This window comes from Dama dama, chromosome 7 (assembly GCF_033118175.1).
Source record: "Dama dama isolate Ldn47 chromosome 7, ASM3311817v1, whole genome shotgun sequence".
NCBI classification, from domain to species: domain Eukaryota; kingdom Metazoa; phylum Chordata; class Mammalia; order Artiodactyla; family Cervidae; genus Dama; species Dama dama.
The window spans coordinates 13,524,099-13,542,083 of NC_083687.1; the positions used below are offsets into that span (position 1 = coordinate 13,524,099).

At 47.0% G+C, this 17,985-nt stretch overlaps 1 long non-coding RNA gene across 1 annotated transcript in view; it reads right to left on the reverse strand.

Moving 5' to 3' along the window:
• LOC133059462 (uncharacterized) overlaps positions 1–17,024 on the reverse strand; it is a 62,124-nt gene extending 45,100 nt beyond the window's left edge. The window contains exon 1 of the long non-coding RNA XR_009693566.1: positions 16,829–17,024. This is a non-coding gene — a long non-coding RNA (uncharacterized LOC133059462). The remainder of the gene's footprint in view (positions 1–16,828) is intronic.
• Between the last annotated feature and the right edge of the window lie 961 nt (positions 17,025–17,985).

Consider the following 17,985-nt stretch of genomic DNA (forward strand, 5'->3'; position numbering starts at 1 on the left):
TTTCTGTCTCAGTGCAGAAGGAATTCAGTGAAAGTCAGTGACACATAAGAAGTAGGTTTATTTAGGGAGCTACACTTTCCATAGGCAGAGCACCATCTGTCCCAAAAGGCGAGAGTGGCTCTTGGAGATGCACGCTCTACAGAGAGAGTGTGAGCCATCTCAGAAGGTGAGAAGCCCTGAAATATGGGGTGGTTCATTTTTATGGGCTGGGTAATATCATGGGATAATGAGTAGAAAGGTTATTCCAACTGTTTTGGGGAAGGGGCAAGTATTTCCAGGAATTGGACCACCGCTCACTTTTTGGTCTTTTACGGCCCACCTGGGAACTGTCCCGGCACCTGGGGGGGTGTGATTTAGCTAATGTATTACAATGAGTGTATGATGCTCAATGTCTACTGAGAGGCGAATCTTCTGCCATTTGAACCTAGTCTGTTCTAGTCAGTTTTTGCCCTATCTTCAATGACTGTTTTCATTCTTTTGAAGGTTGTGCGCTGCCCGCTTTCCTGCTATCTCAAAGCTATAAAATTAGCTTCTCTTCACTGAGTGCCCTGATGGACCAAGTACTAAGTTCATTTCCTTCAGAGGTGTCCTTTGATCGTCACACCTCTGCGAGATCACAAATGTTGACTCACTTTACAAATAAGGACACTGAGTCTCAGAGAAGCTCAGTAACATATCCACCCTGAACATCTCGTCAAAGGAATCTGACCCCAAAGTCCATATTATACTTTCTACTGTTCCATGCCATCTCTTGTTCTATTAGAAAAAAAAATGAAATGAACATCAAATGGGATAATTGACACAATTCACATTAAAATTGGAGGAGACCACATGTAAAATAGATAGCCAACGGGAATTTGCTGATGGCTCAGGAAACTCAAACAGGGGCTCTGTAAAAACCTAGAGGGGTGGTACGGGGAGGGAGACGGGAGGGAGGTTCAAAAGGGAGGGGATATATGTATGGCTGATTCATGCTGAGGTTTGACAGAAACAGCAAAATTCTGTAAAGCTATTATCTTCATTAAAAAATAAATTAATTTAAAAAATTGGAAGAGAGTTGGCTTGTCAGCATTGATGATGTCAATGTCTTATAAGTTTTGCTGAACTTAAAGGACAGTGATAGCACTCCTAAAACTCACATATGGACTTCCCTGGTGGTCCAGTGGTTAAGAATCCACCTGTCAATGTAGAGAACATGGGTTCGATCCCTGGTCCGGGAAGATTCCACATGCCGAGGGGCAACAAAGGCTGTGGATCACAGCTACTGGGCCCATACTGTACAGCTGCTGAGTCTGAGTGCTGCAACTGCTGAAGCCTGCGAGACCTAGAGCCCATGCTCTGCAATAAGAGAAGCCACCACAATGAAAAAACTAAGTACCCAAACTAGAGAGAGCCCCCACCCAGCAATGAAGACCCAGTGCAGCCATAAATTTTAAAAATTTGAAAAAAAAAAAAACTCACATAAACTTGGGTTTCATCAACAGAATATAGTGACAAAATCAAAGGAGCTAGCTGTCCTACTGTGCACCACATCAATCAGTGTCAATGAGGGGATGTGGCCAATTCCAGACATTAATTTTCAGTTGCACTACAGGGCTCATGGAATCTTAGTGTCTCAGCCAGGGACTGAAGCAGGTCACTGCAGTGAAAGCATCAAGTCCAAACCACTGGACCACCGGGGGATTCCTTAGGCTTTTTTTTTTAAACAGCGTTCTCGCGGTATCATTGAATTACAATAAACTGCACATGTTTAAAATATACAATCTGATAATTTTGACAGGTGTATAAACCATCACTAGAATCAAGTAAACATAACCATCACTACACAGAGTTTCCTTGTGCCCTTCATAATCCTTCCTCTTGCTCCTCCCCACCTCTACATCCCCGAGCAACCACTAAGGTGCTTTCTATCACTATCAGTTTGCATTTTTTAGAATTTTAAATAAATGAAATCACCTAGCACTCACGCTTGTTATTTTTCATCTAGCTTATTTTACTCAGTATAATTATTCTGAGGTTCATCATTGTTGTTAAGTATGTCAATCTATTTGCTTTTTAATTTAGTCTTTTTGTTGAGTAGTATTCTACCCCATGGACAGAGGAGCCTGGTGGGCTACAGTCCAAAGATTCACAAAGAGTTAGATACACACTCTATCATAGGCTTCCCCGGTGGCTCAGTGGTAAAGAATCTGCCTGCCAAAGCAGGAGACTCAGGTTTGATCCCTGGGTTGGGAAGATCTCCTGAAGAAATAAATGGCAACCCACTCCAGTGTTCTTGCCTGGGAAATTCCATGGACAGAAGAGCCTGGAGGGCTATAATCCATGGGGTCGCAAAAGAGTTGGACACACTTAATGACTAAATAACAACAAATTCTAATAAGTGGGTAGTGATCACACATCATTTTTTTAAGGGTTATAAGCCCAAAAATGTATGGAAGAAATTATTGGAAGGAGAAGGGTTTGGAAGCAGGACCCACAGAGAAAGTGAGTGGTTTGGAGAAAGATCTTAAATATATCTGGAAGAACCATTACATTTCTGTGTTGTATTATTAACAGAAGAAACGTACTTTGCTTCTGATACAGTCTCTCAAAGGCAGAATGTACTTTTGAGGAAGTGAGATCTCTGTCACTAGAGGTATTCAAGAAGCAGAATGTGGAGGGTTTCCCTATCAGGGATGATCAGTTCAATTTCATTCACATCCATTGAGTACCTACTCTGTTGGAACACAGGGTGAGAGAATACAAAAGGAAAATGTTATGCCTTTCCCTTAATAATATCACGTGATTAGAGTTCTGGCAAAGGTACGTGCCAGGATGATGGGAGAAGGAAGTGGAGCTGCCCAGAGGAGGCAACACTGACCTATCTTAGAAGTGGAGTAGGATTCTATGAAAGAATTTCTAAGCTAGGACTGAATAACCTCCCAGGTTCTAAGACTCTAAGATTAAGCTACATTAAAACAAAAGTGTTCAAAGTACATCAGTGGGGCATGGCAATATAAACGAAGGTTCAAGTGATAAAAGAACCTGCCTGCCAGTACAGGAGAAGTAAGAGACATGGTTTCGGTCCCTGGATCGGGAAGATCCCCTGGAGGAGGGTATGGCAACCCATTCCAATATTCTTGCCTGGAGAACCCCCATGGACTGAGAAGCCTGGTGGGCTTATAGTTCATAGGGTTGCAAAGAGTTGGACACAACTAAAGCGACTTAGCACGTATCCTTAGAGTAGAATAATATTCAGCTGAAATATAATCTAGGATGTTCTTTACATATGGATATAGAATGAGCTCCAAAATATATTAAGTACGGGAATTCACTGGTGGTCTAGTGGTTAGGATTCAGCATTTTCAATGCCTTGGCCAGATTCAATCCCTGGTTAGGGAACTGAGATCCTGCAAGCCAGATGGAGCGGCCAAAATTCTTTTAAAAGATTAAAAAAATTTTTTAAAGATATACTGGGACTTCCTTGGCAGTCCATTGGTTAAGACTCCATGATTCCAAGGCAGGGCATGAGGGCTAGATACCTGGTAGGGGAACTAAGATCCCTCACGCTACGTCGTGAGGCCAAAAAATAAAAATAAATACATAAATAATTTTTTAAAGATAATTTTAGAAAGCAAGGTCTAGGCACTGTTGTCATCTACCATTTGAATTTTTTAAAAAAGGATCTGATGATTAAGAACACACACATACACATGCACAAGCGCGCACATGTGCTTTTATTGCATAATATCTCATATCTCTAGACTAGTAACAGAGGTTACCTTTGAGGGGAAGTGGCTGGGACATAAGTGTGGGAAAGAAACTGTGTCTGTCATACCCTTCTGCACCTTAGAATTTTAACTTTGTAAGTGAATTGCCTAGTAAAAATGAAGTTGAAACCAAAAATCATTAAAGGCAACTACCTATTTCTGTGTGTTTTCCTAGAGGGCCTTTCTTAGCCTTTTGCTGGGTCCAACCCCCACCCTCATTGAACAGATCTGAGAGGGTATCTGCCCCTCAGAGGAGGTCACCCCAGGGAGTGTCTACTTCCTTCTCTCCTTCCTGCCTCCTCAGGACATGCAGCATCTAGAACAAGGCTTCCCAAACACTCACATGCCATCTTGGTATCTTGTAACACTTCACATTCGGATTCAGTATCCTAGGGTGGGTCCTGAGATGCTACCTTTCCAACCAGCTCCTAAGTGAGGCCAGGACTGCTAGTCACAGACCCCAAGTTAAGTAGGGAGGGCCTGGAGTTCTGTTGTCCACGGTGAGGCTCATGGGTTAAACATCAACAGGGCTTGAGACACTGACCTGCTCAGAGAAGAGGAAGGGATGTGGAGGTGAGGGTTTGACGGAAAGCGAGGGACGTCCACCCCGGGGACCTGGTCCAGACCTCTCGGCGCTGCCAAGAGAGTGGGGCCACTGACCAGCGTCCCTGGTTTCCATCCCCACCTACCGCAGCCTTGGCTAGAGCACAGACTGACTCCCCAAGCTGTTTCCACTGCCTGGAGCCCCAGACAGCGGGTGGGGACACAGTGGCACTCTTGAGGGGACTGGAAGGCAGATGCGCTGGGCTAACGCACTATACTCTGTGCTCAGCCAGCTGGCCTCGACTTCAGAGAAACGCTTCTCTTATTTCTGATGGGCTTGCGGTGGCTACGGCCCACCCCCTCTCTCACACCCTCCCTGAAAATTCAGAAGCCAAACCAAACCTCCTTACAGAAAATGAAACCAGACAGCGTTTGGCACCTTCTTTCTCCCTGGGCGAAAAGCAGATGTCTCGGATCCAGGTGTGGAGGGACCGCCTGCTCTGGTAGAATATGGACGGCCCACTCCCCCGGGGATGAGAACTGACCTGCGAACCTGGAAGTCAAGCTGCTAAACGCCCCCCATCCCTGCCCGCTGCACCCCCTGCCCCAGGGGATAGGGTAGCTTTCCAGGCCACACACGAGGGTTTCCCTGATGAAGCGTTTTTCTGTATGACAAAATCCTACTCTTGGCCAGTGCCAGACAGAGACAAGTGTGATGTGAGTTCTGGAGGGAAAGCAAAGGGCACGTCCGTCCCCTCAGGGCCGACACCCCCGCCCTGGCCGGAGCAGCCCCCGCCCAAAACCAGTGACCCCTGGACGAATGCCAGGAGAGGTGCCCCTCCCCTCCCGATAGCTTCCCCCCTCACCTGTGACCGTGCCTGAAGTTGCAACAGGCACATTCATTCTTTGGGGATGAGAAATTACATCTCTTAAAATTGTCCCACCTACAGGAGAGGTAATACATCAAGCTGTTATCAGTCATCTACACCTCAGTGTGAATTAGTTGAACAGTCCTGGAAGATTACACCTGAAATGGGGGCCTAGACCAACCTTTCCTTTTTTTAAAAAAAAAAAAAGAAAGAAAATTAATTTATTTAATTGGAGGCTAATTACAATATTGTGCTGGTTTTTGCCATACATTGACATGAATCAGCCATGGGTGGACACGTTTCCTCCCCCGTCCTGAACCCCCCTCCCACCTCCCTCCCTGTCTCATCCCTCTGGGTTGACCCAGTGCACCGGCTTTGAGTGCCCGGGTTGCATCAGACTTGGACTGGTCATCTATTTCACATATGGTAATATATATGTTTGGAGAAGGAAATGGCAACGCACTCCAGTATTCTTGCCTGGAGAATCCTATGGACAGAGGAGCCTACAGTCCACAGGGTCGCAAGAGTCTGACACGACTTAGCAACTAAACCACCAATATACAGGTTTCAATGCTATTCTCTCAGATCATTCCACCCTCAGGGAAAACTGCAGCCCAGGGCAGAGGCGACTGCCTCAGGGTCAGACAGCAAGGTGGTGGCCAAGTGCGAAGGATTGCAAACAGGTGACTGGGGTGATGTGGAAAGCCCCAGTACAATCAAAGGGAGCAGGGGGCATCCTCAGGTTTTCATTTTATAGACTAACTCAGAGTTGTACCAAGTTTCTCCCCTAGAACAGGTGGGGGCAGAGCCGGAAGCAGCTCCCCACTCCACCCCACCCTTGAGCATGTCTTTGAAGTCTCCAGTTTTATCTTCAAGTTCATTCAAATACAACATTCTACTACAATACATTCCAGTTTGTTTTCACATAAATACAATAGTGAGATTTATTTAGTGAGACACCACTTTCCACTTACCAGAGAGGCTGAGATTAAAGTTTGTGTTTCTGGGGAGCCGACTCAGGTGGTTGTTTTTGTTTTTTGGCCTCAACCCGTGACTTGAAGGATCTTACTTCCCAGACCAGGGATCGAACTGTCACCAGTGGCAGTGAAAGCACGAAGTCCTAACCACTGGACAGGAAATCCCTGTGTGCTCCTGTATGCCCCTTTGTACCTCTTTGAATTTTGTGCATCTTGCAAATATTCGCAAGTCAGAAATTAGTAAGATTTACACTTAAAAATGTGGGTGCACTGGGGTATGAGGAAGCAGGTTCTCTTGTTCTGATGGGAAGGAATGCAAACAGAAACATCTGTGTGCTGGACAGTTGTGATATTTATCCAAAAGCTAAATTGCACACTTTTTACCCAACAATGTCTGGTCTAGGGATCTAGCCCACACCTGGGGAGAACGATGCTCAAGCGTATTCACAGCTACATGATTTGTGCTGACCATAAGAACCTGCCCTGAGCTTCTGATCATCTTTGAAGGCCTTTTCAACTCTAAACAAAACCCAGGAGCTAGATTTTTTCTCATGATCTTCTTGCACCACCTCGGGATATAATTAGTAAAATAATAATAACAGCTGATGCCGACAAGGGCTTGATTTGCGCCTGGCTTGGCATAGTCTCAACTTCTTCAGTTCTCACAACCACCTCAAGAACTAGCTGCTGTCCTCATCAGCCACCTGTAAGGGGTGAGGACGGCAGGGCAGGTAAGTGCCAACCTTGCCCAAACTCAGCCCGTGGCAGAGAGAGGACTCGAACCAGGGTCCACGCACAGAACCTCGGCCCTCTACTGCCTGTCTGTACAACAGTGCACACGTAGGGATCAGTTGCCATGTATTCAACAACTTCTAAGTGCTAAGCCACTGTGCTAGTCACTTCAGTGTTTTCACGAGGTCATCTCCATAGTCCTGGTTTGAGGGCAGGAGATAGAGGCTGGGGTGGGGGTGGGGGGGAGCGTCACTGAGGGAACTGAAAATAAAAACAGAAGACAATGCCCCTGCCCTTAAGAAGCTGACAGTATGTGTGAGAAGATGACAACAGTCCTTACGTTTGTGCAACACTTCAGCTTTCGAAGCCCTTTCATTATCTCATTTAATCTTCTTGTCAATCCTGCCAAATAATTTCTATGATCTCTGCCCCAGGATGAGGAAACCAAAGCTCTGCAAGTCACATGGGCTGCCCCCAAGATCAGCCAGCCAGCCAGGGGAGGGGCTGGAACCTGACCTCAGGTCTCATGACTCCCACTCTGTTAAAGGGGAAATGACATGCGGTCTTGACAGCCCAGCTCAGGGGTTTCCAGCTTGCTCCAACATGAGGACTCCTTTTTCCCATCAGAAATTATTGTGATCCTGCACATGAGGAGAGTTGTTATTTTGGGCTTTAGTCAACTGTGGAAAACTCATAGAAGGAAAACAACCAAAGCTTCAGTATAGTTGAAAAGAGCAGCACAGTTATATCCCAGACATTGCTTATACAGTCAGCAGACAATATTTGGAGCACAAATAGGGACTTCCAGCAATAATTCTGCAGCTCATGGGCAGGTAATAACTTGCTGAGACCATACCGCCACAGCAGGTCAGAGGAGGACACGTTTCCGAAGTCCATCTTCTCTATCAGGGTATGGGAGAAAAGAGCCCCTAAATTCTATGGGGTTGTCAGAGAGTAGAGTGCAGGCGTCATTGGGAGCAAAGAAACTTGGTTGCAGGAGGCAAGCCCGTGGGAAGCCCAAAAGGTGTGTGGATGGATATGTATTTGTTGGAACAAATGGTTGATTCTGGATGCCAAGGACCATTTGAGCAACCAGGATTAAGAAGTAGATCAGACGTAGAGAGAGCAGTTCAGAGGGAAGCTGATGCCCAATCCGAAACCCCTATCTGGTGTCTTTGGGGTGAGATGTGCTCTGTAAATCAGGGCTTTAGGTTTTAATTTTAGAAAAGCAACACGGTGTCTGTAGTACATATTTTGTAATGCCTCTAGCAGGAAGTGGGCTGTATTCTATATTCAAATACATTGATATTTCTGTAATAAAGTGTATCGATCATGGATCAATATACTAGGTACAGTTGCACTTCCCTTTCTGAAAATGCAAATGATACCTGGTGCAACTAAAGACTTACCTTTGCACTGGTTCAGGACAGGTTTTGTTGCCAAATGTGTTTCCTTTTCAGAGCTTTTTAGGTTTTGGAGCTGTAGATAAGGGATTGGAATTTAGATTCCATTTTTGGCCAGCTTGCTACATGCTAGGCAGTAGCTCTAAACTGATCTACATGCATTATCTCGTTTAATCTTATGTCAGCACCGAGGTTATCATCATCAGTTAACAGTCAAGAATAGTGAGGTTCAGAGATGTTGAGTGACTTGCTCAAAGTCACTTAGCCAGTCAGCTGCAGGGCTGGGACTGGATCCCAAGTCCCTGTGACTCCAAAGCCAGGGGTCCCCCTAATCCCAGTCCTGAGGAGGAGAAGCCCATTCTGCCAACCTCACAATTTTGTTTAGGTTGCCACTCTTCAGCACTGCAATTAACCAGTGCAATTAGCCATCAAGAAACAAAGGGAACAGCCGAAGTTCAAGACTGCGGCAGTGAGTTCTCACCCGTCGCTGAGTGGCCATCCCTGCACTTCACCATTCTCCTATGCACCTATGTCCCACCTGAGCAGAACAGCAGAACAGGCATGAGCCGCTCCGTGCCCTGTCCTGTGTAGAAAGCCACCTTAGTGATTACTAACTCCCCTTTCCAGAATTCATTCAGGGCAGCACAACACAACAGTTACACTCATTGTTAGAGCAGACAGCCCTAGGTGCACAGATCGGCCCTGCAGCTCACCAGCATGCAAACTGCTAAGATATTAAACCTCTCGAGGCTTTAGTTTCCTCACCTGCAAAATGGGGGTAATAATAGCACTTGCCTTGAATTATAAGGATTAAGTGAATGAGCATAGGTCAAGTACTGTACTGAGGACAGAGCTGTCCTGGAGAGAGCACTTGATATTATTCCTATGGAAAAGATCCTTCTGTCCTCAACTGGTCACTCTCTTCTCTACCTTGCACACTTGCCTATCTGAACTCTTCTATCACTTTTTTCTCTGTTTATTTGCCAATATATCTGTTTCTTGCTATTAAATTGTGAACACCTTAAGAAGAGGATTTATGCCTTATTAAATTTCCAGCACAAAGCATAGTGCCTGGCACATGATAGTTACTCACTATGTGCTGAATGAATGAACAAATGAAGGAAGGAAGGAAGGAAAAGGCCTCTGTCTGCAAAAGCTTATAATTTTGCTACGGTGAAGTCATCAAAGTGAAAAGAAACCATATGATTCTCACCTCTATAGACATATCATAAAATCCTTCATCCTGCAAACCTGTGCAAAAATCACATTAATTGCAGTCTCAGCCTCTGCGGAGCTGAGTCTGTGCTGGGCGACGGGATGTGCCCATGTGAAAAAGAGCTGCAGAGCAAGGTTGTAGTACTTGCCAGCCAAGGGACAGGCAGTGCCGCCGGGAGTCCAGAGCGGGGAGAGGGCAGAACAATATGAGATGAGTCACAAATGTGCTTGTCATCCTTGCTCATGGTAAAATGGGATTGTTGGGTAACAACAGGAACAATGTCACAAGGCAAGATGAGCCAAGTGCATGCCTCTGAGTGGTGGGCACAGACTTTGGTGTGGGGTTCAGAAGGGGGAAGAAAGAGAAAGTAGGCCCTTTGCTGGTGGTCAGGGCAGGCTGGCTGAGACAGCGGGATCTGAGTCCAAAGTCATGGCATCTCCAGAGCTCATCCTGGCTTGGAACACCCAGTGTTCAGACTTGGCTTCCACGTTCACTGTGCTGACCTGCACTGCACTGGACTTTGAGCTTGCCTAGGTCTGGGTTTCTGATAGCTTTTTTATTATTATACTGGTAACATTATTCCATTGTTTAAAAGAAGAAGAAGAAACTAACAAGAGAACCAGAGAGAGGAAAATAGCCTATAATCTCTTCTCCCCCAGAAAAATCACTCAATATTTTGGTGCCCACCCACCCTTCACCCACACTTCCACCCACCTGCTCATCCATCAGTCCAACCATCTGTCACAGAGATCTTAGTTGCAAACCACAGAATCCACTTTAACAGAAAAGGAACTTACTTAAAAAGATTAAGAGGCTCACAGAATCCATAAGGGATGATTGCTACAAAGGTCCAGTATTCAGAGATGACAGACCATCCAGAGGTGCTCTTCCAGCAAAGCTACCATAGCAGCTGTCAATCAGCATGAATTCTACAACCCATCCCCTTCAACTGGGTGGATCTCCAAGCATCTCCTCTGTTACTCTAAAGGCCAGGTGCCTTTCCCGCCCCCTTTTCTGGGTCCCGGCTTCCTCAGTTGCCCTCTTCCAAATCAGTCTCATATTGTTTCATCTGATCGGTGGAACGTAGGTCACACATCTATATCTTAGCTGCAAGGGAGTCTAAGAAAACACATTTCTGGCCTTTACTTTGAGAAGTGGGATTTATGATCTGGGGAAAACCCACAAACATAGGAAAGATGGGCTTCCCTGGTAGCTCAGCAGTAAAAAATCTGCCTGCAGTGTAGGAGACTTGCAGGAGACATGGGTTTGATCCCTGGGTCAGGAAGATCCCCTGGAGAAGGAAAGGCAATCCACTCCAGTATTCCTGCCTAGGAAACACCATGGACAGAGGAGCCTGGTGGGCTATAGTCCACGGGGTTGCAAAGAGTCAGACACCACTGACTCTTTCTTTCTTATTCAGTATTTTCCAATACTGGCTAAGAGTCAGACAGAACTGAGCAACTAATCAACAACAAATATTCTCTGAAAGCAACCTAAAACAGTTACTGCAAAGGCAACCTTAGAGGACTCTCAGGATGATAAAGATCACTGGCACTTAAATTCAAAGGGATCTGTTAAAATCTATCTTGTTCTTCACAGTCAAGGTGTAGCATTGCAGAATTACATGGATTCTGCCTTTCAGAAGCTTATGTGCTGTGCTGCGCTTAGTTGCTCAGTCCTGTCCAACTCTTTGTTACCCCATGGACCGTAACCCGCCAAGCTCCTTTGTCTATGGGATTCTCCAGGCAAGAATACTGGAGTAGGTTGCCATGCCCTCCTCCAGGGGATCTTCCCAACCCAGGGATTGATCCCAGGTCTCCCGCACTGCAGGTGAATCCTTTCCTATCTGAGCCACCAGGGAAGCCCCCCTTAGAGATTTATACCATAGTTCAGTTGACAAGAGACAAGAAACACACTTAAGTGACAAGAAGGTCTCTTAGTGACAAATGACATAGGAAAGTCACTGCTCCCAGGTTCAGAATGGCATATCAGCACAGGATGGGTCAGATGAGGGAAGCCTGCTGAGAAAGGGTGTGTTGAAGGACTAAGTAGCTAAGGTACCAGCCTTGCAGCAGCAGCGAACCGGCATCCCATCTGACTGCTTCACAGCAGGTCAGATCACCATCCTGAATTCCGAGAGCATCAGGCACCCCTCTTTATTATGGCTGGATTCCACTTTGGCGATTCTCTGACCCACGCCTACATCCTCCACTACACGAAGAGCTTGCCATTGTGCCCCAGAAAGGCTCTGGGTGGGCAGAGGCTGGTGCGGACCAGGTCAGGGTGTGGCAGCTGGGAGGGTGAGGCTGAGACCTGTCATCACAAAGACAGTCTGCAGCCTCCCCCCACCACCACCCCGCCCGCCCCCCACCCCGCAACCCCCACCCGTTTCCCCCAGGGAGGTGCAGCTGATGTGTTTCTGGAGTGTTCCAATCCAATTAACGCCCTCCCCTAGCTCCAAGGAGAGGCCCAAGCCACCACTCCCTTCCCTGAGGTAGAGACTCAATGGGGAGGGGGTGCCGCGGAGGTCTGAACCCCCTGACCCAGCTCCTCCCGGCAGCGCGGCTGGCTGGCCTCTAGACAGGCTGCTATGACAGCGCCCGTTTCTAGGCGACTGTTCTGGGGAATGGTCTGTTTTGGCAACCGGAGGCCCCCTGGGTGAGGGGAGCTCCCCCCAACCTCCACGGCGCCGCCTTATTTGCATGGCAACCACCTCCCCGGCCTGCGCTGCTCTGCGGCTGTCCAGCGGCCTGGCGGCTCCAGCCCCTGCCCTGCACCCAGCCAGCCCCCGGCCCCAGGCCCGCCAGCCACCGCCTTATTGTCCCAGTCCTACCTCCCCTGGATTTGGAGGCTGCCCGCTGGGCGAGGGCATTTCCGGAAAGGCGGGTGCCCTAGGGAAGTAGGGAAAGGATGCTTAGGGACAAAACACGGGAATGGGGGAGGGGGAATGAAATATAATCTTTTTCAAACAAGTCCAAGTCACATGGTTTGGAAGCATCAAAACGCATTCTGGATAACAAGGTTGGCTCACAAGATGTTTGTTTAGGTGACCTCTCAGCTCAGCCTTAGGAGGTACTCAGAAGATGTCTTTTGGATCATTAAATTGCAAGTGTTTGTGTGAATTTGGAAGTGGGTAGGTCTGAAAAAAAAATTTCTTACCTAGAACAATCAGGCAGTGATATTCTTAGAAAATATTTTCAAATAGTTGCAAGAGGGACTTGGTGACAGGATTATCAGATGATGAATTTGTTGGAAGAAACAGAAAGAGGAAATAAATAGATAGGCTGATAACTCTTGGAGGCTCCCTCAGTCCTGCATATGCCCACCCCACCCCACCACACCCACCAGCTTGAGTCCATGATGCCAACTGAGATGTCAGGCTCTGAACACGCAGACTGACATTAACTGCCCAAGGACACATGCCCTGGACTGGAACCTGAGAAGGGGGTTGGGCAGGGGCAGGTCACCCCAGCTGAGCGATCACATTCCCTGGCAGCTGTCCAAGGGGCAGCTTCAGCTGCACCTGTTTGTGGGACGATTTGCTTTTATCAGTATTGACACAGCAGCGGGGCCAGGGAATAGCATAGTAATAAATAAATGAGAGCGAGAGGAGAAAAAAAAAAAAAAAAAAAAAAAAGGGCTGGAGCCACCCAGGCGAGGCAAAAATGCTGAGGTCTTTTTTTGCTTGTTGTATGTCAGCATGTTCAATCCAGTTTCCCCACCCCTGAAATCTCTGAGGATCATGGTGTAGGCTTGGCATGGGAGCTCTGGGTCTTAAAGAGATAGAATTGCAGAGTCGGAAGCACTTTAAGATCCTTTTGTGCCAGGCATCCCTGCCCAGTGGATCTCAAGGTTACTCTGTATCCTCACCTGCCTCTTATGATTTGTCAGGAACCTCAGCAGGGAGTTCCTTCCTTCCTCTGCCAAGTTTCGGCATCAGGGACACAATGATTAAAGTGTAGGTTTTGGAGTTGGTCAAACCCAGGATCAAATCCTGGCTCTGCCTAGCTGTGTGATTTTGGATGTGTTAACTAATCACTCTGAGCCTCTGATCTGCCCCAGAAAGAAAATGGTAATAAATAAGTAAAATAGTACTATCTATTGTTGCAAGGATGCAAAAGACCTAGAATAATTGTTCTGTATATGTTCACTTGGTCACTATTATTACTAACATCACCTCAAGTTTTTTTCAAGGCTTTGGAGAAAATACACCACCATCACCACCCCCCATGCCAAAACAAACAAACAAACCCTAGGGGAACTGATCTGTTCCAGAAATTGGAGAAGGGGAGCAAGTAAGAGCCTGACATACTCTTTGCCCCCCAAACAGGGTCAAACATGGCCTCTTGGTTTTTCAGCCTTGTTTCCAGGCTTCAGGGGCCACAGGCTGACTTACATTCATTCCAGTTCAGTACAGTAAGTGGAATGCAAAGAATCCTGGTCATCAGAAGCCACCTGACCAAGTCTAGAGATAAACTGCATTGGCAGAAATTACTAGCCATGAGTAACTACCAGGTTTCAGAGAGGAGGTAGGTTCTCTGGGTGAGACATAGTGTAGCTGCCAAGAAGGTGGGTTCAACTGTCAAATCACCGGACTCTAACATCAGCCCCGACATCTGCTAGTCATGCGCCCATACCAGGTTATTTAACCTCCATAAGGCTCGCTTTCCTTATCTGTAAAATGGTCATAATAATACCCCATAAACTTGTTGTGAGTTTATGTATGAAAAGCGTGTAGTGAGTGCCTGACATGGAGAAAGTGCTTAATCATGTTAGCACTCGACGTCCTTGCTGTGAGATGAAAGAAACCAGGGACTGTGTCATATTCATCGCTGAATATCCAGATCCTCAAACAAAGCTTGACATTTGGTAGGTACAGTAATGCTTGATGAATGAATAACAAGGCCCTTGCCCCCAAGAAGTTGAATCTTCCCAGGAAATAGAAGACCTAAACTGCCTATGCTACTCACAGTAGGAGACAGCAGAGGGTTAAAAGCCATCCTGCCAGTCCCCAAGCCCCAGAGGCAGACAGTCCCTTTGATCCCTCAGTTTCATCTATCCAGGATGCTTTCAAGAGAGGAAAACAGGAAGTATCCCTGATAGCCCAGCTTGCTCTGTTTTTTTTTTTTTTTTTTTATTTTAATGAATGGGCGGGGGTGCGGTGGGAGGAGGATGGTCCTTTGGGTCACATTTTGCCAGGAAATCAGCCTCCTTCCTTTCAAATGCTGGAGCTTCCAAAGGGGCAGATAAATAGTGGTATGCTTGATACAGAGAGACAGATGTGATCCAAAAATGGCAAGGCTGACAGGTTGCGGTCCTTAGTGGACCACGTTATAGTTACTAGACTCAGGTGCTTCCAGTCCATGTGGCCCTTTGTATATTCACTCACTCACTGTTGACCAAGTGCCTTGGGCTGGACCCTGAAATTACGGCTCAGTATCAAGTGTCCAGGACTTGACCAAAAGACCAAAGGACAGTGAGCTCAGAAAAGATGGACGGGAACACAGAAACGTGAGACTATTCCAAAGGAGAGAAATAGCAGTTGGTATGAGAAGCAGTCATAGGCATGAAAATGGAGGGGAACACAAGGAAACACCCAGAAAGAGTAAGTATATAAGAAAAAGAAAAGAGAACTGCTTCTAAGCATTTGAAGCCAGGGTAGTAGAGCCCTTGTAACAGGAGAACTAGACACAGAGTGCGGACAGGAGAAGCCCATGACCTCCAGGGACACACAGCTGACAGGAATGAACAGAAGCAGGAAGCAGAATAACAGTTTAAGACAACAGATGTGACTCTGACCAGGCCAGCCCCAAAAAGAGAGCATTTGCTAACCCTTTGTGTTAAACTCACATTTGCCCAGGATGGACATGAGAGAATGTTCCAGGAAAGTGGAAAGGTTCTATGTCATGATAGAGGTGGAGCTTGCATGGGCAGATCGATTTCTCAGTGTTACACAGTTAAGATTTCTGCACGTCAATGTTTATAAGTTTCACCTGAAAAAAATAACTCTACAAAATAACCATCAAGTGGGCAGAGGGTACAGAGGGTATCTATGGGTTCACAATACTCTTCTGTTGATGCTGAAATTGTTTTAGGAACTTTCATGATTAAAAAAAATTTTTTTTTTAATTGTTCACTGCTGTCCTCAAGCAAGTCCCTTTCAGATTCTCAGAAAGGCAGATAAGACAATACCTATTATAAGTCCAGTCTAATGTATCTAGCCTTTTTGTTATATATGAGGAAACCGAGGTGTGCCTTGAACGAGTCATATATAGTCAGATATCAAATTCTCAGATAGCCCGGGGCAGAGCTGAGGCTGGAATCTCAGGCAGGAGCAGTGCCCTTTGACCTTTTCAACTCTCACCCACTGGTAGGGAGTCAGCTGGAATTTACTCATTAGCCTGGGTTGCCTTTCCAACCGGCAGTCCCAAGTCTTGAAGGGCAGGGAGGCTGAATGGCCTGGGGGGATTCCAGACTCCCAACCACTTTCTCCTGCACTGTTTTCCTTCTGTGGGTAATCCTGAGCTCACAGAGATTGTTAGGTCCCTTTCTGCCACTTCCAAAGGCAGCAAAGGAAACCCACAGATTAAGGATTCCCAGTAACCCAGAGTGAAACCAGCTAACAGAGGCGTTGCCTCAGGGCAGCCCATCCTCCTCTCCTACCTTGGTTGCCCTTTAAGAAGATTTCGGGTTCTGTTATCTTACAGGGTTGTAGGGAGGATCTCAAGAGGTGCTGGTAGGGGAAGCACTTTGAAAAGTTAAAAGAGCCGTACAAATGGGAGGGAGCATTATCAAAGAGACAGCTCGCAGGAGAGGAGGGAGGGAAGCACAGAGGCTTCTCCAAGGTTCTTAACTGCCTTTAGGTTGTGCCTTAGGGGAAAAGACTTTTAGGGGAGGGGGGAAAAAGAAGTGCTATAGCCTTCTTTTTTCCATTTTAAAAAATAATTTTATTTTTGGCTGCTTCTGGGTCTTCGTGGCTTTGCACGAGCTCCTCTCTGTTGCGGTGGCTTCTCTTCTTGCCAAGCACAGGCTCTCGGGCGGGCGGGCTCACTAGTTGCGGCTTGAGGGCCCTAGAGCCCTGGGTCAGTAGGTGTGGTGCACACAGCATGTGAGATCTTCCCGGACCTGGAATTGAACCCACATCCCCTGCACTGGCAGGCGGATTCTTAACCACTCCACCACCAGGAAAGTCCTCTAACACTTCTGGGTGTCTGCCCTGTGCCAGGCAGTGTGTTCGGTCCCTGCTGCAGCATCTCATTTCTTCCTATGACTCTGGTATTATTGTTCTGCTCATTTTGCACATGGAGAAAAGAGACCCAGAGACTCTCAAACAACTCACCCAAGGTCATACAGCTGCTGAAGGCAGAGCTGGGGCTCAAAGAGGTCGTCCTGTCCTGGGAGGGAAGGCCAGCCCTCCCTCTGGGGGAGGGGAGGGGCTGCGGAGACTCCCTGGCACACGGGTGTCCGAGTCACCGTCAGGAGACATGGACTCGAGTCTCAGCTCAGCTGCTTATTAACCGTGTGACCTGGGCCGAGTCCTGTGGCCTCTTGGAGCTTCAGTCTCTTCAGCAGCAGTTCAGTGATGATAAAGCCTGCCCCACCTCCCTCACCGGGAACACGTGAGGATTCTGTGAAATCACTGGTACTGCAGGTGCTTGGAAACAGCTGCAAAGGGAGACCAAAATGAAGAGTTCCTGATTGTCTCTGCAGAGAAGCAGCCCTGGCTTATGACACGCTGACATCCACCTCATTGTCCCCTTGGCTTGCCCTCCCTCCACACCCGAGCGGCAGAAGTGGGTCTCCTCGGATATGGCTTTGGTGGGAAGGGGGACGAGAGGCGTCAGACTGTGCCAGCTTAAGGATTTCCCGAACAAACACGTTAGAAGGTAGCACGTTGGCTTAGGGTTCTCCCCTAGGCCCGAATTGCAGCAGGGCTCCTTTCTTCTGTTTGTCATAAAACAAACAGGCTTTCAGCTACTTGGGCAGGATTTAACTAGCAATCAACCCTAGAGATAAGTGGATCACGCTCAGCAAGCTCACATGGGAGTAATTTGTACCCAAGAGCAGTTCATAATTTATATTTTTGAGTCCACAGCCAGGGAGCTAGCTTTTAATGGCTAGAGACATAATCATCCCAAACTATACACCCCTTCTGTCTAAGAAGGAAATAACAGGAAAACAGAGACTGTCCAGAATCAAATCACAGCTAAATGTGTAAAGAGCTTATTCTTATAAGTCTGTAAACATCTGTAGGTAGGATCTGTCAATGCATCTGTTCTATATATCCCCACCCCACCATCCCCCCACATACCTGCATCACTTAGCTCAAAAAGCACAGAGTATTTGTGAAATGAATGGAATTAGGGGAAAGAGAATGTAGTGGTTTTACAAGTTTCCTGGAAGTCAAGAAAAAAATGAAAAAACAAGTTTCCTGGAGGTCAAGGCAAGGCTGGTGAGGCCCTTTCAGGTGACCAGCAGGTTTGTGCTCCCCCATCC